Genomic DNA, 25103 nt, shown 5'->3' with positions numbered 1-25103 from the left:
ATGAATGGGAGCAAAGCCACAAATCAGCCCGAGAAGAATATTACCAAAGGAGAATATATATTTTTTCACAGATATTCAGTCAATATAAAAAGATGAGAACACATGGAACAATTTATCCATTCTGTGGAATAAAGTATATAATCTAATAATTCTTTACCCAGTGATGCTATAATTCCTATATGAAGACAAATGACAGAAAGCTTCAACTATATAAAGGATCAGAACATTAAATCCTATGGATAAAGCTGTAAAATTCAATAATTATGAAAATTAATCATGAAAACACATGTTTAAAAATGATAGCCATGTTAAAATTAAGACTTGAGAAAGTAGATAGAATATATAAGAGAATTAAATAATAAGCCAACCTCAGATCTCAATTTCTAGCCCAGAGTGTGGAGGAATGAAGAGGAATTGAAGCTATCAACTTAAAACTTCCACCTTCACTTTAGTTGTTACTTTAGTTATTATTTAGTTATTATTTTAGTTATATTAATAGACACTACATAACATTTGATGTTTAGTGTATATATATATGTGTGTGTGTGCTGTGCATGTGTATATTGTTTTTCTTTATAAAAGGGTGTATCTTGTTTATATATATATATTGTTTTTCTTTAAAGGTAAACATATGCAGAAATAAAAACAAATGAGTGACTACCAAGTTTAAGAGAAAAAGAAGAAACCATAGTTCAGTATGCATTTTAGTATCAGTAATAATTATTTTACACTCTTAAAAATTATTGAACACTCAAAACAATTTTTGTTCATGTGGGTTATATATGTTAACATTTGCCATATTAAAGTCAAAACTTGGAATTTTGAAAAAAAAAAAAAACCTTTTATTTAATTACTTGAAAGGTGGAGAGACAGATGGAGATCCACACCTGCTGGTTCACTTCCCAAATGCCCACAATGGCTAAAGAGGACAGATCTGGGAGGTTGGTACTCAATCTGGATCTCCAATGTGGGTGGCAGAGAAACAGTTACTTGAACTATCACAGCTGCTTTCCAGAGTTTGCATTAGCAGGTAGCTAGAATTGGGAGCAGAGCCAGGAATCAAGCCCAAGGACTCCATAGCAGGATAGGTCTAAATTTTTTAAACCCAATGATAGAAGGAGATAAACACAAATTCCTTTAGCCATTAGAATCATGACATTATCACTTTTCATGTAAGCTTTGGAAAATGTCATTATATAGCTATGAAAAAGTGAGTGTCAGATAAGGTAATAATAATAATAATCTTAGGATTCTAATAAAAATCATTTTGGTTCTGTTGACCCCTTGAAAGGGTTTTGGGCACTCCCAGGGGTCCCGAGATCATTTATGGAGAATTATTTACTTAAATAAAAATTAAAATACATCAATAAAAAGGAAGTGGGAAAATAGGACCAAACTTGTCATACATGTTCTTGTAAAGAGCAAGAATAAAAACTGATCAACTTTTGGCCGGCGCCGTGGCTCAACAGGCTAATCCTCCACCCAGCGGTGCCGGCACACCGGTTTCTAGTCCCGGTCGGGGCGCCGGATTCTGTCCCGGTTGCCCCTCTTCCAGGCCAGCTCTCTGCTGTGGCCAGGGAGTGCAGTGGAGGATGGCCCAAGTGCTTGGGCCCTGCACCCCATGGGAGACCAGGAGAAGCACCTGGCTCCTGCCTTCGGGTCAGTGTGGTGCACTGGCCGCAGCGCGCCAGCCGCAGCAGCCATTGGAGGGTGAACCAAGGGCAAAGGAAGACCTTTCTCTCTGTCTGTCTCTCTCTCACTGTCCACTCTGCCTGTCAAAAATTAAAAAAAAAAAAATTTAAAAAACCTGATCAACTTTTACTGCAAAAGCATCTGCAGGTTGGTCTCCCCATATCCCCCTACAAACAGATTGTACTTAGTAAGTGGTCCATGTTTTCCAAAATCTAAAGGACACCTTTCAGATATCCTGTTTCCCAACTCTACTGCCTCAGTCTCCATGATGCCATGCTGCTGGTTCTTCTCATATTTCTTTAATTATTGCTTTTGTTTGGTTGACTTCTTGGTTCTATTTTTTGTAGTTTGGTGAATTTGGAATTCTCAATATATCACTATATAATCTCCTTCTTTTGATATATTTTAATACCTCCTGTGTCAAGTTTGACTTAGTATTAGGGATATGAACATAAATGTTTAAATGAATATAATTGAATTTAGTAACAGGTAAAATGGTAAAATTTAGTAACAGGTAAAACATTAAAAATTGATGAAATTTTTTAAATAACTAAAAATGCACCTCTGAATATGTAAGAATTAGCTATGTCATAGATCTCATCAGATATAGTCAATATAGAGAACTGAAAGAATTGGTTAAGAAAAACAAAATCAAAGTAGTAACAGTGAATTAAAGGATTAAAATAATATGTGAAATAATATAGTAATCATAAGAAAACAATAGAAATTATTAATCTCAGAATAATGGAGCTTTTTAAAAACAATATGTTATATATATTTTAATGCTATATTATCTATTTCAATACATTAATTAAAGCCCAAGAGAACAAGACAGAAAGACAAATGGATAGAGAGAAATCTACCATTCACTCATTCATTCACCAAATCCCAGAAACCACCAGCATTGGCTAGGTTGAAGCTGGGAGTGGGGTACCTGGCCTAGGGCCCAAGTCCTAGAGCCTCCACCTATTACCTCCTATGTCTGCACTGGCAGGTATCTAGAATTGTGAATAGAGACAGGACTGGAACCCAGTAGGGGAGTCAGTCATCCCAGAGGTGTCTTAACTGCTTGGCCAAATGCCTGCAACATAAAATAACTTTTTAAATATATCAAAATTGAAACAACCTCATGGAAGAAGGTAAAGAAATCAATATTAGAGCACAAAGAATAATATTTTCATTAAAAGTTGTAAAACGTTATTCCTTAATATATGAAAGCTCATAGAAACAATCAAAAGGAAAAATTTATAAATAAGGTAAAAATTATATGATTAGAAAAGATGAAATAGAAATCATGAATAAGTATGTTTTAAACAGGTGATGTTTGCATTAATTATTTTAAAAATGAAAGTCACAATATTTATGATAGCTCAATGACATTGACATTCTCATGGGGAGCTAATGACATTTTAAACATCATTTATTTTTAGAAAAATTATAGCAATAGATGCCAAAAACAATAAATGTTTTTCATTTAATTTGAACTGTTCCAACCCCAAAACTGTACAAATTAAAATATATTATAAAATATAGAAATAGTAAAGTAATATATAAAGGAAAGTGACTATATCAGCATTAATAATAAAAAGTAAGATAAATAAATATATGCAAATTCCAAAAATAGTCATTCTTATGTGACATCATGTGATATGTGGTATATTAAATGATTTCTCAATTTTAGTATCATGCAAAACTTTTAAGTTGAAATTTTAAGCCAAATATATATATAAAATTGAACATAAAAACTATGATCAAACTTGTACTTTTATACTTTTATTTGCAGAAGAAAAAAAGAACACCAAAAAAAGCAAATTCACCAATATGGTAAGGCTGATTTTAAGTATGAGATTTTCTTGTTTTTATATTTTGAATTTCCGGTTAAACATTTGGTTTTGTGGCCATCATAATGTGTCTTTATAGTAGAAGATAATAATGCATCTTTTTGTTTTAAATACCCATGACTTCAAATGCTATGGGTTTCCTACCCTTACTGTTTATCAACATTTTAATTCTTGGTGTGGGAATTTGGCATAGCCATTCAGATGCTGCTTGGGAAAATTACATCCTTTATTATAGTACCCAAGTTTGAGTCTTGGCTCCACTCCCAGTTCCAGCTTCCTGCTAATGTTTCCAGTTTCCCACTAAAGCACACACTGGGAGGCAGTGGGTGATGGTTCAAGTGGTTGGGTCCTTGCCACCTATGTGGGAGATGTAGACTGAGTTCTGGGCTCCTGGCTTTGGCTTGGGTCTAGTTCTGACTATTTTAAGCATTTAGGGAATGAACCAGTAGAACCATTTCTCTCTCTCTCTCTCACTGTGTGTGTGTGTTTGTGTGTGTGTGTGAATCTCTGTCTTTCAAGTATATGAAATAAATAAGTAAATTAAATTAAAATTTAAAATATATTTTTTCTTTTGTTTAAGGAATACAACTTTATGTATTTAATATATACAGATTTGAAAATAGAAACTTTGTGTTTAATTTTTTTCTCTTTCCATTACGACATTTTATGGCTTGCATACCAAGATGCCAGTGTAGAAGTGAAGGCTCAGATTCCTAGAGCAAATCATTTCTCAATCAAAAATATTTCTACTTTACCTTTGTATACACTGTCTCAGATCTCTGAGAACTTTGGCATCTAAGGTCTGTGGCAGTGAAGAGCTGAGAATCTGATGTTGGGCTGCCTGATTTTGTCATGTTAGTTCTGCCACATACTAATTAAAATGGAGATAATATGGGTACCCATATCATACGGTTAATGGAGATAAAATGATGAAAACAATTAAAACATTTAGAACTGTGCAGGGTTCATGCTTAACACTAAAAAACATCATTTATTAACCATCATTACATATGTACTACACTTTTTGGGGGGATTTAAATTAGTATAGTCATTTTGGAAAATAAAATAGAGATTTTCAAAAAACGCTAAAGTTAAACTACTTTAGAATCCAGCAATCCCACTACTGGGCATATATCTGAGGACAATAAAATTAGTCTGTTAAAAAGAGACACATCTGTACTCCCACATTTATTACAGCTCTATTCACAATAGCCAAGAAATAGAAACGATTTAAGTGTTTCTCCAATGATTAAGGGATTTTTAAAAGCTTGGTACACGTACACAATGGAATACTATCCAGCCATTAAACAAGATGAAATCTTGTCATTCAAAACACCATGGATATGGAGTAGTGGCAGCAGTGAGGTGGTGGTGGCAGCGCTCCAGGTCGCTCTTCATGGCTCAGCAGAGTCAGGAGACAGCCTCCACCTGCGGCAACAGATGGATAATGCCATTGACTGGGCCCTCAGCAGCACCGTGGTCACCAATGAGGGCACAGGCATCCAGAGCCAATTTATTTATTTGATACTGTACTAGGCTAGGGATAAAAAGTAAAAGAATTTTTTTTTTAAATATAGGAAGTGGGACATGCTCAAGCTGACTTGCCCCAAATGGTAGACTTAGAAACCTGCCAGGGGATTCCAATTCAATCCCATCAAGGTGGCATGTACCAATGCCATCTCACTAGTCCAAGTGATCAATTTCCGTTCACAATTGATCATAATGATAGGTCTAAGAGTCAAAAGGATCACATAAAGAAGACTAGTGTCTGAAAATACTAACTTATAGAATTAAAAAGGGAGAGAACGATCTAACATGGGAAGCGGGATACACAGCAGACTCATAGAATGGCGGATGTCCTAAACAGCACTCTGGCCTCAGAATCAGCCCTTAAGGCATTCTGATCTGGCTGAAGAGCCCATGAGAGTATTTCAGGCATGGAAAGCCAAGACACTCTGGGAAAAAAAAAAAAAAAGAAACCTAAATGAAAGATTTCTGCAAGTGAGATCCCAGTAGAAAGAACAGGCCATCAAAGAAGGAGGTACCTTTCTCTGAAGGGAGGAGAGAACTTCCACTTTGACTACGACCTTGTCTAAATAAGAGCGAAGTCAGCAAAATCAAGAGGCTTCCATCGCCTTGGCAACTCATGACTAGAGCCTAGGGAGATTACTGACGCCATAAACAAGAGTGTCAAATTGTTAAGTCAACAACAGGAGTCACTGTTTACTTACTCCTCATGTAGGATCTCTGTCCTTAATGTGTTGTTCAATGTGAATTAATACTATAACTAGTACTCAGACAGCATTTTAGACTTTATGTTCTGTGTGGGTGCAAACTGTTGAAATGTTTACTTACTATATACTAAATTGATCTTATGTATATAAAGATAATTGAAAATGAGTCTTGATGTGAATGGAATGGGAGAGGGAGCGGGAGATGGGAGGGTTGCAGGTGGGAGGGAAGTTATAGGGGGGATAAAGCCATTGCAATCCATAAGCTGTACTTTGGAAATTCATATTTACTAAAGAAAAGTTTAAAAAAATATATAGGAAGTGGACTATCAGGGGAGAACTGGAGAGAAAACTGCACTGGAAATCCCACAAGAAGAAGAGGAATGCTGTGGACCTGTGCTTAGGGTGCAGACAGAAAGCATGAACGTGAGAGCAGTGTACAACTGCAGTAGCCAAGAGATGGAGCAGGCAGCAGCAACCTGTAGTGATGTAGCCAGAGGGAGAACATGGCAGGAGTCTGGATGAAGCCCTGAGGGCTAGCTGTTGCTAGTAATTGCCCTCAATCCTGGTGGAAGTAGAAGGAGCACATTTATCTCTCCCCAACTTCCCCACAACAGTGCCCACTGCCCCGCTGAGAAAGGGCAATGCCGCTTTGGTTAGCATGAAGCTGCAGAAGATTTTGTGTGCACACACAGCAATTGGCTGAGATAGGACCATCTTATTGCCATTACTGAAGGCAGTGGCTGGGAGAAAGCAACATTCAGCCAAAGGCTCTTGTGTATGTGTGTGATCCAGAGATTCTAGCAGAGGAAACAATCCACAGTCCCCACTGACATTGAGCCTGGCTAAGAAGTGGCTGGGCAACCATGTAGGACAGTGAGACACACACTATCTCCCAGGATCAAGACACTTATGCAGAACTGTCAAGGGGAACATCTGCCTCTCTGTTGACTGCACAGGATGTCAGGGTAGAGAGAAATCTTTGCATCCAGTGACTGTGGGAGCCTTGTGTGTTGAGACTCTGGGGACTTGGTTCCATGAGAAGGTACAGGGTGTAGCTAAATCTCTGGGTGATCAATGGAAGAGCTCAGAGCTCCTTGATTGACTATAGCAGGTCATTGCAGCAGGAACTATGCTCATAGTGAGGGTTGTGCAAATCATTTGTGTGGTTCATACAGTGGCGCAGAACACACTGGGGGCTAACACCTGGGCATTGAGTTCTACCTCACCCAACTTGGGTGTTACCCTGGATACTCATCCCATCCTGGAGCACTGACCAGAGTTCCTTGGCCACACCTAACACACCACACACACCTAACACACCACACACACTTCTTGGTATTCACTGAAAGTGCAGACATTCCACTAAGCCACAGAGGACCAGCTCAAAGATAAAAGCCATCAGAGTTAAAAAAAAAAAAAAAAGATCAACTCCACAAATGCCAAAAAACAAATGGAGAAATTCAAGGAACAAGAATAAGGAAGACACCATGACACACTCAAAAGGACACAACATTTAAATTTTACAAAGTGAAGACGAAGAGATTGAGGAAATGCCAGAAATGGAATTCAAAAAATTAATCATAGGATTACTCAACAGCAATCAGAAGCAAATCCATGAACTAGAGAAAACAATTCTTGACAAGAATGAAAATTTTCCTATGAAATTGAGATTTTAAAGAGAAATCAAAATAAAATATTAGCAATGGAGAATTCAATAGATCAAATAAAAATTCAGTGGAAAGCCTTAGCAGTAGACTTGGGGAGGCAAAAAAAAAAAAAAAAAGTCTGAACAAGAAGACAAATATTTAGAAATCTTTTTATCAGACCAAAAAAATAAATACATAAATAAATAAAAACTTAAAAACTATGTTGGAAGGTTTTGGATAATAAGAAAGAATTATTAGAAGGCCTATTTAGTGAAATGATCATAGAAAACTTTGTAGAAAGAAAGGGACATCCAAATAGAAGAAGCACATTGAACTCTCAACAGACATAAGCAGAAAAGATCTTCACCACAAAACATTGTATTCAAACTTTCCACAGTAAAACACAGAGAAAGGATTCTAAAATGTGCACAAGAGAAACACCAAATTATTTTCAGAAGATCACCAATTAGACTCACGGCTGACTTCTCATCAGAAACCCTTATAGACTAAAAGGGAATGGAGAGATATGGTCCATTTCTTAAGAGAAAAAAACAATGAATCCATAATACTGTACCTTGCAAAGATCTCATTTATGAATGAAAGTGAAAGAAACACCTTCCATAACAAACAAAAATTGAAAGAATTTGTTGCCACTTGTCCAGCTTTACAAAAGATGCATAAGGATGTGTTACACACAGAAACAGTCATCAAGAAAGAATGTGGAAGCAGAAGTTTCCCCAGAAAAAGTACAAAAGAAATCCAATGTAAACAGGAATATTTATGGAACAATGGCAGGGCCAAGTAGTTCCTTATCAATAGTCACATTGAATATAAATGGTCTCACCTCTCCAGTTAAAAGATACAGTCAGGCTAAACAAAAAGAATAAACAAAAAAGATCTACAAATTTTCTGCCTATAAAAAACACATCTCACCAACAAAGATACATGCAGACTGGAAATGAAAGAATAGGAAAAGATATTCCAAGCTTACAGAAAGCATCTGTAGTATCTGCCATCCTAGTATCAGACAACATAGACATTAATATAAAAACTGTTAAAAGAGGTGAAGAAGGGCACTATGTAATAATTAAGGGAAAAATTCAACAGGAAGATGTCACTATAATAAGTGTATAGACACCTAATTGTAGGGCACCTTTCTGTTTAAAAAATAATGGATTTAAATGGAGAACTAGACTCCAATAATTAGTAAGGGGGGACTTCAACATCCTACTTTCAGCAATGGACTGATCAACTAGACAGAAAATCAACAAAGAAACAGAAGAGTTAATTGTCACTATGGACCAAATGGACCTAACTGATATCTACAGAACTATTCACTCCACAGTTGCAAAATACACATTCTTCTCACCAATGCATGGTACTTTCTCCAGGATAGACCATTTGCTAAGCCTTAAAGTAAGCCTCAGAAAGTTAAAAAGAAAAACAAAAACAAAACATAAGTCATATCATGCATCTTCCCTGACCACAATGGAATAAAGCTACAAATCAATAAATCAAGATGTAGATCATCTGCAAACATGTGGAGACTGAACAACGTATTCTTGAATCAACAGTGGGTCATAGAAGAAATCAAAGGGGAAATTCTAAAAATTTCTGGAATCAAATGAAGATGACAATACATCTTATCAAAACCTTTGGGATTGGCATTGGTTCGAGTCCTGGCAGCTCCACTTCCAATCCAGCTCTCTGCTATGGTCTGGGAAAGCAGAAGAATGTGGCCAAGATGCTTGGGCCTGCATAGGAGACCTGAAAGAAGCTCCTGGCTCTTGGTGCAGCTCCAGCCATTGCAGCCATTTGGGGAGTGAATCAGAAGATGGAAGACCTCTCTCTCTCTCTCTCTCTTTCTCTCTCTCTCTGCCTCTGCCTTTCTGTAACTCTGCTTTTCAAATAAATAAATAAATCTTTTAAAAAATCTTTGGGATACAGCAAAAGCACTATTAAGGGGGAAATTTATAGCAATAGGTGCCTACATGAAAAAATTTGAGAAGTATCAAATAAATGATCTATCACTGTATCTCAAGGACTTAGAAAAACAACAACAAATCAAACCCAAAATTAGTAGGAGGAAATAAATAAATAAAATTGGAGAAGAAATAACAAAATTGAAACAAAAAATTACAAAAGATCAATGAAATGAAGAGCTTTTTTGGGAAAAAATACACAAAATTGATGCACCATGGGCCTAACTAACCAAAAATGGAGGGTGAAGATCATATAAATTAATCAGGTATAAAAAAGGAAATGTAACAACAGATACCACAGAAATGAAAATAATCATCTGGAATTACTACAAAGAGCTGTATGCCAACAAATCAGGAAACCAAGAAGAACTAGACAGATTCCTGGACACATGCAGTCTACCAAAATTGAGTCATGAAGACACAGAAAATGTAAACAGACCAAGAACCAAGACGGAGATTGAATCAGTAATAAAGACCTTCCCAACTAAAAAAAAGCTCAGAACTGGATGGCTTTGTTGCTGAATTCTATCAGACATTCAAGGGAGAATTAATTCCCATTCTACTCAAGCTATTCAAAACAGTTGAAAGAGGGGGATACCTCCAAACTCTTTATATGACGCCTGTATCACCTTGTTTCCTAAACCAGAAAAAGAAACAACAGAGAAAGAGAACTATAGTCCAATAACCCTGATGAACATAGATGCAAAAATCCTCAACAAAATATTAACTAATTGAATCCAACAACATATCAGAAAGATTATTCACCCAGTTCAAGTAGGATTTGCCCCTGATATGCAGGAATGGTTCAATATTCACAATTCAATCAATGTGATACATAACATTAAAAAACTGAAGACCATATAGTTATGTCAATAGATGCAGAGAAAACATTTGATAAAATACAACAAACTTTCATGAAGAAAACCTTATTCTATTGAGTGGGGAAAAGCTGGAAGTGTTCTCCCTAAGATCTGGAATCAGACAAGGATGCCCATTCTCACCATAGCTATTTAATGTAGTCCTAGAAGTTTTAGTCAAAGACATTAGGCAAGAAAAAGAAATCAAAGGTATACAAATCAGAAAGGAGAAAATCAAACCATCCCTATTGGCAGATAACAAGATTCTAAATACAAAGTACCCAAAATACTCCACTGAGAGACTATTGGAACTCATAAAAGAGTTTGGTAATGTGGCAGGATATTAAATTAACACAAAAATAAAGAACCTTTGTAAACACAGACAATGTCATGGCTGAGAAAGAACTTTTAAGATCAGTCATACTCACAATAGCTCCAAAAAGAATTCAATATCTTGGAATAAATGTAACCAAGGATTTCAAAGATCTCTACACTGAAAATTAAAAACATTAAAGAAAGAAATAGAAGGAGACATTAACAATGGAAAGATCATCCATGTTCATAGATTGGAGGAATCAACATCATCAACATCTCCATACTACCAAAAGCAATTTACAGATTTAACATGATCCCAATCAAAATAGCAGTGACATTCTTCACAGAGCTAGAAAAAATGATGCTAAAATTTATATGGAAACAAAAGATACCTCAAATAGGTAAAGCAAGCTTATACAACAAGTACAGACTTGTAGAATGATAGAATAGAATAGAAAATCCAGAAATCAATCCATGCATCTACAATCAACTTATCTTTGAAAAGGGAGCTAAAAATTAACCCCTGGGGCAAGGAGAGTCCCTTTAACAAATGGGGCAGGGGAAACTGGATCTTCCTTTGCAGAAATGTGAAATTAGACCCATAACTTTCACCTTACACAAAACTCTACTCAAAATGGATTGAAGACCTAAATCTATGACCTAATACCATCAAATTATTATAGAACATTAGGGAAACTCTACAAGACATTGACATAGGCAAAGGCTTCTTGGAAAAGAGCCAGAAGCACAGGCAATCAAATCCAAAATTGGCAAATGGGATTATCTCAAGTTGAGAAGCCACTGTACTACAAAAGAAACACTCAGCAAAATGAATAGGCAAGCAGAAGAATAGGAGAATATATTTGCAAACTACGCAACTGATAAAGGGCTAACATGCAGAACTGATAAAGAGCTCAAGGAATTCAACAACAGCTAAACAAGAAATCCAGTTAAGAAATGGGCAAAGGACTTGAACAGGCATTTTTCAAGATAGGAAATTTCAGATAGCCAACAGACACTTGAAAAAATACTCAAGATTACTAGCCATCAGGGAAATGCAAATCAAAACCATGATGATGTTTCAGCTCACTCCAGTTAAAATGGTTCTCATACAGAAATTAACAAGTGATAAATGCTGGTGAGGATGTGTGGAAAAAGCTGATATACTCCACTGTTGGTGGGAATGTAAACTGGTGCAGCCACTGTGCAAGATAGCATGTAGATAACTCAGAAATCTGAATATAGACCTACCATATGATTCAGCCATCCCACTCCTGGGAATTTAGCCTTGGATAGCAGGGAAAGATATATCCAGGACTTGCGCTCCTGCCACCCTTATAGGAGACCAGGACAAAGTTCGTGGCTCCTGGCCCTAGCAGCCATTTGGGAAATGAGCCAGTGAATTGAATATCTCCCTCTCTATTTAAATTTCTATATCTATCTCTCCTTCTTTCTCTGTAATGCTGTATTTCAAATAAATAAATAAATCTATTTAAAAATATGAATAGAACTGGATGTCATATATGAAATGAAATAAGCCAAATGTGGGAAAACAAGGACCTCATAATATTACTAATTTGTGGAGTCTAAAAAAAGAAAGGATTTTTTAGAAGTTAAAGGTATAATTAATGGGAGCCAGTGTCGTGGAGTAGTGGGTAAAAAAAAGCTGCTGTGTGCAATGCCCAGATCCCACATTAATACCAGTTCATGTCCCAGCTGCTCCACTTCACATCCAGCTCTCTGTTAATGTGCCTGGGAAAAGCAGTGGATGGTGGCCCAAGTGTTTGGGTCCCTGCCCCCAACATGGGAGACATGGAAGAAGTTCCTGGCTCCTGACTTGGGTCTGGCCAAGCCCTGGCTGTTGTAGCTATTTGGGGAGTGAGTCAGTGGATGGAAGATCTCTCTCCCTTCTCTCTCTCCATCTCTCCCCCTCTCTCTGTAACTCTGACTTAAAATAAATAAATTAACTTTAGAAAGTATAATTAATGATGGATACCAGAGGCTAAGTAGAGTGGCAAGGAGAGAAGTAAGAGGAAAGGGTGATTAGTGGGCGCTGGGCTATAGTTACTCAGGAGCAAGAAGTTCTGGTGTTCTGCACAATAGAGTGACCATAGATAATGTTAACATACTGTATATTTCTCTACTAAAAAAACAAACTAGATGATAGGATTTTGAATGTTTTCACCATGAGATAGGTATGTTTGCTCTGATTGGATATACAAGGCATGCATGTACTGAAACATACAGCACTCCATAAATATGCGCAATGTTTTGTGTCTGTTTTTTTTAAATAAAGCATTATAGTATTATATGTAAGTATGTTATATATGTATTGCACACTATCTTATTACATGTACATTATTAGTAATTTTTCATGTACGTTGTTCATGGAAATCACATCATAAGCCTATAAGCTAGAAATGGACGTCAATGTATTTGCATATGAGAAATCTAAATGTCATAGCAACTATATCACTGGACGTCAATGTATTTGCATATGAAAAATCTAAATGTCATAGCAACTATATCACTGGAACAGAGTCTGAAAATTAGACATTTACACTGTTTGTGTGAACATAAATTGTCATAGCTTTTATGGAGAACAGTAGAATCAAAATTACCAAATCTCAGCCATTCTACCTATTGGTATGTAACCAAAGGAAATGAAACGGGTACTTCAAATAAATACATGAGCTACCACATTCATTGCAGAATTATTTATAATGGTAACAACCTAAGTGTCTATAAACAGATGAATGAATAAAGAAAAATGTAATTGATAGATAGGTAGATAAATAGACAGACAGACATATGGCTGGATGGACAGATGGATGGGTGGATGATAGATAAATGGAATATTATTCAGGCTTAAAAAAGAAATTCTGGGGCGCGGAGCCAAGATGGCGGATAGTGAGGACGTGTGCCTTAGTTTGGGAAAATAAACTTTCATAAAAGTGGAATTACTGTAGCCTCAGGAAAAGACTCAAGAAAAAAACTGCAGAGGAATCGCTTCCGGACCTTGTGGAGGAGACACAGAGGACTTGCAGGGAACCCACCGCGTGGAGGGCCAACCGAGACGAGCCGAGCGGCGAGCCAGAGCCACAGAATCTCGCCAGTGCGGGAACGGAGGAGGGTAAGAAAGACAAAGACCTGAGAAGTCCGAGACATTGGGGGGAGGGGGAACAGAGGCCTCTCCCTTCACTCACCAAGCAAAACAAAGAGCACCGCGATTTTACATATGTAAAGCTCAGCCAAACTCAGTATCTTTAGCGAAACTGGAGAACACATTGAGGGCTGCATAAACTCTGTGTATGGTCCCAGGGGTAGATCAAACGAATACTCACAGAGGCTAGATTTCAACTACCCTCAACTCCACTCCCAACTGAGTCAAAAAAAAAAAAAAAGAAGAGAGAGAGAGAGAGAGAGAGCGTCCCAGCAAGGAGCAAATAATCTGGGAGAGTCGCTCTTTACACAGCCTTAAACCTCAAGAAACAAGCATAGCTCTCTGGCCACACCCATCACAGCCCCTAAGGCTCCAACAAAACAGACAGCTCACTTAGAGGCATAGTATAATGAGAGAAAAAAAGCAAAAACAAAAACACCACAAATTATCTCTAACTTGCCAAGCGGGAACGGAGGAGGGTAAGAAAGACAAAGACCTGAGAAATCCGAGACATTGGGGGGAGGGGGAACAGAGGCCTCTCCCTTCACTCACCAAGCAAAACAAAGAGCACCGCGATTTTACATATGTAAAGCTCAGCCAAACTCAGTATCTTTAGCGAAACTGGAGAACACATTGAGGGCTGCATAAACTCTGTGTATGGTCCCAGGGGTAGATCAAACGAATACTCACAGAGGCTAGATTTCAACTACCCTCAACTCCACTCCCAACTGAGTCAAAAAAAAAAAAAAAGAAGAGAGAGAGAGAGAGAGAGAGCGTCCCAGCAAGGAGCAAATAATCTGGGAGAGTCGCTCTTTACACAGCCTTAAACCTCAAGAAACAAGCATAGCTCTCTGGCCACACCCATCACAGCCCCTAAGGCTCCAACAAAACAGACAGCTCACTTAGAGGCATAGTATAATGAGAGAAAAAAAGCAAAAACAAAAACACCACAAATTATCTCTAACTTGCCAAGCGGGAACGGAGGAGGGTAAGAAAGACAAAGACCTGAGAAATCCGAGACATTGGGGGGAGGGGGAACAGAGGCCTCTCCCTTCACTCACCAAGCAAAACAAAGAGCACCGCGATTTTACATATGTAAAGCTCAGCCAAACTCAGTATCTTTAGCGAAACTGGAGAACATATTGAGGGCTGCATAAACTCTGTGTATGGTCCCAGGGGTAGATCAAACGAATACTCACAGAGGCTAGATTTCAACTACCCTCAACTCCACTCCCAACTGAGTCAAAAAAAAAAAAGAGAGAGAGAGAGAGAGAGAGAGAGAGAGCGTCCCAGCAAGGAGCAAATAATCTGGGAGAGTCGCTCTTTACACAGCCTTAAACCTCAAGAAACAAGCATAGCTCTCTGGCCACACCCATCACAGCCCCTAAGGCTCCAACAAAACAGACAGCTCACTTAGAGGCATAGTATAACGAGAGAAAAAAAACAAAAACAAAAACAAAAACACCACAAATTATCTCTAACATGCCAAGCAAGAAACATAGAAGCAGAGGTACCAAGAACAAGGAAGGCACTATGACGCCCCCAAGTGAACAAGACACGCCAATGCAAGATTATGAAGATGAAGAGATAGAGCAAATGCAAGAAGCAGATTTCAAAAAATTCATAAGAACATTAAGAAGTTCTCAAAAACAAATTCTTGAACTACAGAAATCCTTAATGGACAAGATAGAAAATATCTCCCGTGAAAATGAAATATTAAGGAGGAATCAAAATGAAATGAAACAACTAGTGGAACAGGAAACTGCGATAATGAAAAAAAAAACCTCAATGAAATGAAGAACTCAATAGATCAAATGGCAAACACATTAGAGAGCCTTAAAAACAGAATGGATGAAGCAGAAGAGAGAATATCGGAACTAGAAGATAGAGAACAGGAAAGGAAACAGTCAAATCAAAGAAAAGAAGAAGAAATCAGAAATCTAAAAAATACTGTCAGGAATCTACAGGATACTATTAAAAAACCCAACATTCGGGTTCTAGGAGTTCCTGAAGGCATGGAAAGGGAGAAAGGATTAGAAGGCCTTTTTAGTGAGATACTAGCAGAAAATTTCCCAAGTTTGGAGAAGGACAGAGACATCCTAGTACAGGAAGCTCAGAGAACCCCTAATAAACATGATCAAAAGAGATCCTCACCACGACACGTCGTAATCAAACTCACCACAGTGAAACACAAAGAAAAGATCCTAAAATGTGCAAGAGAGAAACGACAGATTACTCTCAGAGGATCTCCAATTAGACTTACAGCTGATTTCTCATCAGAAACCCTACAAGCCAGGAGAGAATGGCGAGATATAGCCCAGGTACTAAGAGAGAAAAACTGCCAGCCCAGAATATTATATCCTGCAAAGCTCTCATTTGTGAATGAAGGTGAAATTAAGACCTTTCACAGCAAACAGAAATTGAAAGAATTTGTCGCCACTCGTCCAGCCCTGCAAAAGATGCTTAAAGATGTGTTACATACAGAAACACAGAAACACGGTCACCAATATGAAAGAAGGTAAAGGAAGGAAACCTCAGAGCAAAAGATCACAGGAATCTCAAACCAGATATTAGAAAATATCTTTGGCAAATGGCAGGGCAAAGTTACTCCTTCTCAATAGTCACATTGAATGTTAATGGCTTGAACTGTCCAGTTAAAAGACACCGATTGGCTGATTGGATTAAGGAACAAAACCCATCCTTTTGCTGCTTACAAGAAACCCATCTATCCAACAATGATCCATACAAGCTGAGAGTGAAAGGCTGGAAAAAGATATACCACGCCAACAGAAATGAAAAGAGAGCGGGCGTAGCCATCTTAATATCGGACAACATAAACTTTACCACAAAAACTGTTAGGAGAGACAAAGAGGGGCACTATATAATGATTAAGGGATCCATTCAACAGGAAGATATAACGATTATCAACGTATATGCACCTAATTACAGGGCACCAGCTTATTTAAAAGACTTGTTAAGGGACTTAAAGGGAGACTTAGACCCCAATACAATAGTACTGGGGGACTTCAATACTCCACTCTCAGAGATAGACAGATCAACAGGACAGAAGATCAACAAGGAGACAGTAGATTTAAATGACACTATAGCCCAAATGGATCTAACAGACATCTACAGAACATTTCATCCTACATCTAAGGACTTCACATTCTTCTCAGCAGTACATGGAACCCTCTCTAGGATTGACCACATACTAGGCCATAAAGCAAGTCTCAGCAAATTCAAAAGAATTAGAATCATACCATGCAGCTTCTCAGACCACAAAGGAATGAAATTGGAAATTGGCAACTCAGGAATCCCTAGAGCACGTGTAAACACATGGAGATTGAACAACATGCTCCTGAATGAACAACGGGTCATAGAAGAAATTAAAAGAGAAATCAAAAATTTTCTGGAAGTAAATGAGGATAACAGCACAACATACCAAAACCTATGGGATACAACAAAAGCAGTGTTAAGAGGAAAGTTTATATCAATAGGTGCCTACATCAAGAAATTGGAAAGGCACCAAATAGATGAGCTTTCAAGTCATCTCAAGGATCTAGAAAATCTGCAGCAAACCAAACCCAAACCCAGTAGGAGAAGAGAAATAATTAAAATCAGAGAAGAAATCAACAGGATTGAATCCAAAAAAACATTACAAAAAATCAGCCAAACGAGGAGCTGGTTTTTTGAAAAAATAAACAAAATTGACACCCCATTGGCCCAACTAACTAAAAAAAGAAGAGAAAAGACCCAAATCAATAGGATCAGAGATGAAATGGGAAACGTAACAACAGACGCCACAGAAATAAAAAGAATCATCAGAAATTACTACAAGGACTTGTATGCCAGCAAACAGGGAAATCTATCAGAAATGGACAGATTCTTGGACACATACAACCCCCCTAAATTGAGCCAGGAAGACATAGAAAACCTAAACAGACCAATAACTGACACAGAAATTGAAACAGTAATAAAGGCCCTCCCAACAAAGAAAAGCCCAGGGCCAGATGGATTCACTGCTGAGTTCTACCAGACATTTAGAGAAGAACTAACTCCAATTCTTCTCAAACTATTCAGAGCAATCGAAAAAGAGGGAATCCTCCCAAATTCTTTCTATGAAGCCACCATCATCTTAATTCCTAAGCCAGAAAGAGACGCAACATTGAAAGAGAATTACAGACCAATATCCCTGATGAACATAGATGCAAAAATACTCAATAAAATTCTGGCCAATAGAATGCAACAACACATCAGAAAGATCATCCACCCAGACCAAGTGGGATTCATCCCCGGTATGCAGGGATGGTTCAACATTCGCAAAACAATCAACGTAATACACTACATTAACAGACTGCAGAAGAAAAACCATATGATTCTCTCAATCGACGCAGAGAAAGCATTTGATAAAATACAACACTCTTTCATGATGAAAACTCTAAGCAAACTGGGTATGGAAGGAACATTCCTTAATACAATCAAAGCAATATATGAAAAACCCACGGCCAACATCCTATTGAATGGGGAAAAGTTGGAAGCATTTCCACTGAAATCTGGTACCAGACAGGGATGCCCTCTCTCACCACTGCTATTCAATATAGTTCTGGAAGTTTTGGCCAGAGCTATTAGGCAAGAAAAAGAAATTAAAGGGATACAAATCGGGAAGGACGAACTCAAACTATCCCTCTTTGTAGATGATATGATTCTTTATTTAGGGGACCCAAAGAACTCTACTAAGAGACTGCTGGAACTCATCGAAGAGTTTGGCAAAGTAGCAGGATATAAAATCAATCCACAAAAATCAACAGCCTTTGTATATACAGGCAATGCCACGGCTGAGGAAGAACTTCTAAAATCAATCCCATTCACAATAGCTACAAAAACAATCAAATACCTTGGAATAAACTTAACCAAAGACGTTAAAGATCTCTACGATGAAAACTACAAAACCTTACAGAAAGAAATAGAAGAGGATACCAAAAAATGGAGAAATCTTCCATGCTCATGGATTGGAAGAATCAATATCTTCAAAATGTCTATCCTCCCAAAAGCAATTTATACATTCAATGCAATACCCATCAAGATCCCGAAGACCTTCTTCTCAGATCTAGAAAAAATGATGCTGAAATTCATATGGAGACACAGAAGACCTCGAATAGCCAAAGCAATCCTGTACAACAAAAACAAAGCCGGAGGAATCACAATACCTGATTTTAGGACATACTATAGGGCAGTTGTTATCAAAACAGCATTGTACTGGTACAGAAACAGATGGATAGACCAATGGAACAGAATAGAAACACCAGAAATCAATCCAAACATCTACAGCCAACTTATATTTGACCAAAGATCCAAATCTAATCCCTGGAATAAGGACAGTCTATTCAATAAATGGTGCTGGGAAAATTGGATTTCCACGTGCAGAAGCTTGAAGCAAGACCCACACCTATCACCTTACACAAAAACTCACTCAACATGGATTAAAGACTTAAATCTACGGCCCGAAACCATCAAATTATTAGAGAGCATTGGAGAAACCCTGCAAGATATAGGCACAGGCAAAGACTTCCTGGAAAATACTCCAACAGCACAGGCAGTCAAAACCAAAATTAACATTTGGGATTGCATCAAATTGAGAAGTTTCTGTACTTCAAAAGAAACAGTCAGGAAAGTGAAGAGGCAACCAACAGAATGGGAAAAAATATTCGCAAACTATACTACAGATAAAGGATTGATAACCAGAATCTACAAAGAAATCAAGAAAATCCACAACAAGAAAACAAACAACCCACTTAAGAGATGGGCCAAGGACCTCAATAGACATTTTTCGAAAGAGGAAATCCAAATGGCCAACAGACACATGAAAAAATGTTCAAGATCACTAGCAATCAGAGAAATGCAAATCAAAACCACAATGAGGTTCCATCTCACCCCGGTGAGAATAGCTCACATTCAGAAATCTACCAACAACAGATGCTGGAGAGGATGTGGGGAAAAAGGGACACTAACCCACTGTTGGTGGGAATGCAAACTGGTTAAGCCACTATGGAAGTCTGTCTGGAGATTCCTCAGAAACCTGAACATAACCCTACCATACAACCCAGCCATCCCACTCCTTGGAATTTACCCAAAGGAATTTAATTTGACAAATAAAAAAGCCATCTGCACATTAATGTTTATTGCAGCTCAATTCACAATAGCTAAGACCTGGAACCAACCCAAATGCCCATCAACAGTAGACTGGATAAAGAAATTATGGGACATGTACTCCATAGAATACTATACAGCAGTAAGAAACAATGAAACCCAGTCATTTGCAACAAGATGGAGCAATCTGGAAAACATCATGCTGAGTGAATTAAGCCAGTCCCAAAGAGAAAAATATCATTTGTTTTCCCTGATCGATGACAACTGAGCGCCAAAGAGGAAACCTGTTGGGTGAAATGGACACTATAAGCAACAATGAACTGATCAGCTCCTGTCCTGACTTTAGATGTACAATGTAATACTTTATCCTTTTTAGTATTTGTTGTTGTTGTTGTTGTTCTAGTACTATTGGTTGAACTCAGTAATTAACACACAATTATTCTCAGGTGTTTAAATTTTAACTGAAAAGTGATCCCTGTTAAATCTAAGAGTGGAAAAACAGAGGGAGGAGATGAACAATTTGGAACATGCTCAATCGGACTGGCCGCAAATGGTGGAGTTAGAAATGTGCAGGGGATTACAACACAATTCCATCAAGATGGCATGTACCAATGCCATCGCACTAGTCCAAGTGATCAATTTCAGCTCACAATTGATAGCTCTGATAGGTCTAAGAGTCAAAGAGATCACACAAACAAGACAAGTATCTGCTAATACCAACTGATAGAATCAAAAAGGGAGAGAAAGATCCAACATGGGAAGTGGGATACACAGCAGACTCATAGGATGGCAGATGTCCTAAACAACACTCCGGCCTCAGAATCAGCCCTCAAGGCATTCAGATCTGGCTGAAGAGCCCATGAGAGTATAGCAGGCATGGAAAGCCAAGATATCATGGAAAAAAAAAAAAAAAAAAGACCTAAATGAATGATCTCTGTGAGTGAGATCCCAGTGGAAAGAACGGGGCCATCAAAGAAGGAGGTACCCTTCTCCGAAGGGAGGAGAGAACCTCCACTTTGACTATGACCCTATCGGAATAAGACCAAAGTCAGCGAACTCTAAAGGCTTCCATAGCCCTGGCAACTCATGACTAGAGCCTAGGGAGATTACTGACGCCATGAACAGGAGTGTCAAATTGTTAAGTCAGCAACAGGAGTCACTGTGTACTTACACCCCATGCGGGATCTGTCCCTAATGTGTCGTCTAAAGCCAAGTGATGCTATGACTGGTACTGAAACAGTATTTTTATACTTTGCGTTTCTGTGTGGGCGCAGACTGATGAGGTCTTTGCTAATTATATACTGAAGTGATCTTCTGTATATAAAGAGAATTGGAAATGAAAAAAAAAAAAAACAACCTGGTGTTAAAATGGAAATGGCATAGAAAATTAATTAATTTTTTTAAAAAAATATTATGTAGGATCTCTGTCTTTAATGTGCTGTACATTGCTATTTAATGCTATAATTAGCAATCCAATGGTAGTTTTTTCACTTGATATTGCTATATGGGCAAAATGTTGAAATCTTTACCTAATATATACTAAATTGATCTTCTGTATACAAAGAGAATTGAAAATGAATCTTTACATGAATGGAAGGGGAAAGGGAGCGGGAGGGGGGAGGGTTGCGGGCGGGAGGGAGGTTGTGGGGGGGGAGAAGCCATTGTAACCCATAAGCTATACTTTGGAAATTTATATTCATTAAATAAAAGTTTAATAAATTCAAAAAAAATAAAAAAATAAATAAAAATAAAAAAGAAATTCTGTGGGGTGGGGATTGTCTAGCAAAGCCACTTGAAATCATTTGATCCGACACAACCTAGGCAACTACAGATAGAACTCAAAATTCAATAAATCTATAGCAAGCTCATTTTAATTTAATAATTTTGTATGTCCCATGTATGAAATTATAAATATCCAAATGGCCCTTAGCAGAAAAGAGTTTCCCTACACTTGTATGGTTTCAACTTGAGGGAAGGTGCAGAAAAAGAAATACCACATGATCTCTTATATGTGAAATTTAAAGAAACTGAACTCACGGAAGCAAGGAATAGGATAAGAGATACCAGGGGATGGAAGGCTGGATGATGTGGTAAAAGAGTATGAAATTTCAGTTATTTAGGATGACTAAGTTCTGGAGATCCAATGTACAGCATGGTGATTATGATTAATAATAGTGTGTTGTATACTTGAAATTTGCTAAGAGAATAGATCATAATTGTTCTTATCACACCAACACAACTATATAAGCTGGAAGTTATGTTAATTAAATTAACTATGGGGATCATCTCACATGTTGCATATTAACAAAATCTCCTGTCACCCCAATCTAGACAATTTTAGTTGTCAATTAAAGCTCAAAAAAAAGCTGGGGAAATGAAAACAGAAAATTAGGCATGTACCTGATAAAACATACTGATTTATGAATATTCCAAAGTGGCCCCAGGATCCAGGCTTATCAGGCCCAAAATGTGTGAGTAAGATGAATTTCCTTGCCAAAGGCAAGAAGTAGGACATTTCTGCTTATTTTCATTTTTATTTCAATAGAAGTGAATATATACTTATAAATTTTTAACAACAGTCTGAGGCAGTAGGGAGTTCTGATTTATAACATTTTCTCATTTGCTGTTTCTGTGGTGTAAATACTTCCACTAGGGTAAATTTCAAGGTACTTCTCTGATATCATGAAACATAGAGCCAGGAAGAGATTCACTCATTTAGCTATTTCCAACTGATGTGAACTGGCTCCAATACACTTCTGGATATAAAAGAAAAAATACTATCATCACAAATGAAAACTTTGCCCACCATTGGTCACAGCATTTAAATGAATATTGAAGATTTTTCTCATGCAGTATTGTATGGGAATTGTTATTAAATAGATTGCTTGAATTGCTTTCATTTAATGCACTAGAATGCTACTTGGTTATAAGATCTCCCAGATCTCACTTTTTCTTTCTGTTTATTGTAACCCTGAACCACACAAGGATGTACACCAGTTTCTCCTGCTTGCGGAGATGTGGAATATTCTGAACTGCTCACTGGGATCTTTGGCTCAGTAAACAAGAAACTCACATGTATCAGCGCTGCTCGGTCTTCGGGGCAGGTTAAGGAAGCATGCCCAGAGCTTCACAGTTGATCTCTATTCAGATTTTCCTTCAACCATATCAAATACAGACGCCACCCTTCTCAGTAAGGGCAAGTTGCTTGTTCTCTACGTTTCCATGCACTGAGTCCTTGACAGCAGGTGTGGTCTGACATTGTTAAGTGGTCTTGAGAGGCATTCTCCTACAGTTCCCCCTTTATCCTTGGGAAGACTCAGCATACTCAACATGTAACTTGGGAGAATTCTGGTTACTTTCTGCTTTGTCTTGGAAAGTTGCCAGAGCAATTAACTCAGAATTGACAGCCAGAAATTCCTAGATATTTGACAAACAGGAGTGCATATTTGAATCATCATTGGTTGCCAGCTTAGGCCGCTGCCATTTTCAAACGGCACAATACAGAACCTTGTATTTTTATCCTAAGTCTCATTGTGCCATTTTGCACTTACTGCAAGAAAATATCCACGGATTATACTGCCACTTTATTGTTAAACTTTCTGGTGCCCCAGACATGTATGTAGTCATGGATTGGACTGGCTTAGGAGAGTGTAATTGGTTATCTACAAGTCTGATTCTGGTGTGAAGCATGTGTGCTTCACATTCTCCAAACACAAGATAGACTTTCCCGTTGAACTCATCAAAGATCAGGGGTGATTAGAAAAATCCTCTTCGACTGACATGTGGAGAAAGTGACAATGCTGCAAAGCGTCAGCTCTTGATTAGAAAGGCGTGATCGTCCTCATCCTGCTCATTTTCATACTTTCACACCCGCCTCCCATGTACTGCAGCTTCAAAACAGTCACTCAGGGACGGGCTTCTAGATTTTTCTGTATTGAGTTTGACAGTTGAGGCTTAATGATAAGTAACCTGCCTGCAGCAGAAATAACTTCATCTTGTGCAATATGGTAAGCCTTTGCCCTGGTAGTAGAAGGAGTGAGAGGAGCAGTATTGATTAAAGGACTTTATGTAAATATATTGCCTCAAGTGTATCATCTTCACATACTATACTTATACTCGGGCAACATCTAAGATTCACTCCAGCAATTTTGTATCCATAAGAAATGCTACTTAACAAATTAGAAAGAGAGGAAAAAATGTTAAAAGAAATGCTGAGTGAACGCCTATCAGTTTGCCATGCTCTTAAAGCTGACTTGAGACAGGAATTTAGGTGTGGCTGTTTAGGAGACGATCACAGGAAGCAAAGTCCAAGAATGAAGAAGTAAGAAGGGAGGGAACTGGGTCAGAAAGAGGGTGTGTGGATTGATAGGTTACCACTGAGAGCAACTGGAGCTCAGTCCCCCTGGGAATTCTCAGGAAGACAATATCAGCTTGCTTCCAAGGTAGAGGATAACTTGGTACTTGGCATCCCCTTTTCTTCATTTGCTGAGGGTGGCTCTTTGTGAGTTTTAAACATAAAACACTTTGGGCTTACCCTTTACTCCAAGTGAACATGAGAAGAAAGTGACACTGGTGCCCATCAGAGCTGCAGATGAACCTGCAGACAGACGGTGTATGCATGCTATCCGATGGGCACCTTGAAACTGGCCATCATGGAAGTAGTTACAGCACAGATACAAGGGAAGGGAAAATGTTATAAGCATGGTTACTCTTGCCTGAACTGTCCAGGCCTCCTCCTACAGGTGCCTCCTTTCCAATTGGGCAGCTTATTTGGTAACTGGAGACTGCAGTTAACTTCCAAGTGTGGAGCTTGTGCTTCCAAATCCAAAGAGCTTGCGTAGTGCTGGGTTTCCTTTTGTGTATATTTGTATTTTCTAATTATTTATGTCTTTTCTCTACATGTTAGTAATTTCCTCATGCATAATTCCAGGGTACTGCTTCAATATTCATTTGTGTCTTATTTGCTATTCAAATTTCTCATTGGATTTCTTCTTTCCTACGTTTAGGGTTTTCACTTTTGAAGTGTCACTTTTTTTTTTCAAATCCATCAATTTATTCTTGATCATTTTGTTTTTTATTCATCGTCATTAACATTTTGTTTAGTTTTTCATGTGCAATATTATGAATTATCTGGTAGTTCTAATATTAGTATCTCTTGGTGTCTAAATTTTGCTTAATTTTTTTTTTATTTTTGACAGACAGAGTGGACAGTGAGAGAGAGACAGA

The sequence above is a fragment of the Lepus europaeus genome, chromosome 1, assembly GCF_033115175.1.
Source record: "Lepus europaeus isolate LE1 chromosome 1, mLepTim1.pri, whole genome shotgun sequence".
Lineage (NCBI taxonomy): Eukaryota > Metazoa > Chordata > Mammalia > Lagomorpha > Leporidae > Lepus > Lepus europaeus.
This window is presented reverse-complemented; position numbering follows the sequence as displayed.